We start from the raw sequence: 2,095 nt of genomic DNA, 5'->3' as shown, positions 1-2,095 counted from the left end.
GAGGAGGAAGAAGAGGGGGAGGAGGAGGAGGAGGAAGAGGAGGAGGAAGAGGGGAAGGAGGAGGAGGAAGAGGAGGAGGAAAAGGAGGAGGAGGAAGAGGAGGAGGAGGAAGAGGAGGAAAAGGAGGAGGAGGAAGAGGAGGAGGAGGAAGAGGAGGACGAGGGGGAGGAGGAGGGTATATGGTGACTTTACCCTGGCTTGCCTGCATCTGAGCACTGCTCCATGCTTGGAACTATGACATTCTTCCTAAAGAATGGCTGCTTCAGTTTCTGTCCTCTTCTCCCCTAACACTGTAACTTTCCCAGCCAATGTGACTCTGCCCTCTTGCTTGCATTTAAAATTATCCTTTGCTCTTTTTAAAATCCGTGTTATAGAACTCAATCTGTGACCCACCTGTGTTGGAAGGAGAGTACTTCCTTACGAGAACATTATGGGTTGTTCTCGGGCTGAAGATGGGAACCAAAATGGATTCCAAAGAAGGACAAGTGGGAACAGCAAAGAGTGCTCATGATAACCTGATAGGAGGCCAGAGAATTACTGTTATGGTCTGAATATGTGCTTGCAAAAACTCATGTATTGAGACCCTTGCCTCCAGGAGTAACGGCATTATGTGATGGTGCCTTCAGAAGGCTGTTTACATGGGTTGCTGACCTTAACAAAATACTTTCAGTTGAGGTTGTTTTACTTTCAAGGTTGTTTCCAGGTTTTGGCTATTACAAGTGAAATTGCTATGAACATAGTTGACCAATTGTATAATGGGGCATTTCTTGGGTATATGCTCAGAAGTAGTATAGCTAGGTCTTGATGTAGAGCTATTCCCAGATTTCTGAGAAAGCATCAAACTGATTTCCAATGTGGTTGTACAAGTTTGCACGTCTTTCAGCAATGGGAAAGTGTTCCCCTTGCTCTGCATCCTTGACAGCATGTACTATCATTTCAGTTTTTGATCTTAGCCATTTCTGATGGGTGCAAGACGGAATTTCAGGGTCATTTTGATTTGCATTTCCTTGATGACTAAGGATGCTGAACATTTCTTTAAATGCTTCTTGTCTATTCAAGATTCCTCAGTTGAGGATTCTCAGTTTAGCTCTGTGCCCTATTTTTAATAGGGTTATTTGGATTGTTGTTTTCTAATTTCTTGAGTTCTTTATAAATTTTGGGTTTTAGCCCTCTATGAGGAGAAGGGGAGTGGGCAGTGGGGGAAGGGATTTGTAAGAATGGGGCTAGGAAAAGAGGAAGGAAGAAGATTGTGATCAAGAAAGTGAATTGAAAAAAGAAGAAGTAGACTTTCAGTGAGGGGATTTTGTTCCTGCACTATATGGAGAAGGTACAGAGACAAGGTCATCACTGTAATGAAGAGAGTTCTTCACAAACGTAGAATCTGATGCTTTCCTTTAAACTTTCTAACTCTTGTGAACTGTGAGAAATAAAATTATGTTGCTTATAACCCTCAAGTCTATGGTAGTATACCAGCCAGAGCAGATTAGGATAGACACAATCTTAAGTTTTACCCTGAGTCACGTCTTCAGACTAGAATCCATGTTGCCATGAACATCCAGTAAGAATATTTCTAGGCAATGAGTCCTGCATCCAAGAGCAATATAAATCCGTTCATTTAACATTAATTGAACATTTACTGTAAATGAGGTATGCTGTCTTGCTAAAACTGGCCCTTACCAATCCCTCCTCATTTCAGAGTTTAGTCTGTTAAAAATGAAAGGCATTAATGTAATGTACAATTACAAAGCACTGTAATAAGAATGACAGTGGTAAGTACTTACTGAATACTGAAGTTTGTACAAGATGATGTGTTACTCACAACATCTAAATAGATGTTCTAAATAGATAAATGGGAACTTTCATTGTTCTCATTTTCCAAATGATAAAATTAAGGCTTCGTTTACCTAAGTATTTTATTTCCTATGTTTACTGAGATGCTAAGTAGAAAATCTGAGATGTTAACTGGTAGCCTCCATTTTTAGCTGGAAGTGTACTGTGGTTGTTGCTTTGAATGAATTGCTTTGAATGAATGGAACTTTCTTGGAGCTGTAGTCCAGGGAATTATAGCATCAGGTGACAGCTCCAAGGTCATCCA

This window comes from Grammomys surdaster, unplaced genomic scaffold, assembly GCF_004785775.1.
Source record: "Grammomys surdaster isolate TR1022 unplaced genomic scaffold, NIH_TR_1.0 213, whole genome shotgun sequence".
In the NCBI taxonomy this organism is placed as follows: domain Eukaryota; kingdom Metazoa; phylum Chordata; class Mammalia; order Rodentia; family Muridae; genus Grammomys; species Grammomys surdaster.
This window is presented reverse-complemented; position numbering follows the sequence as displayed.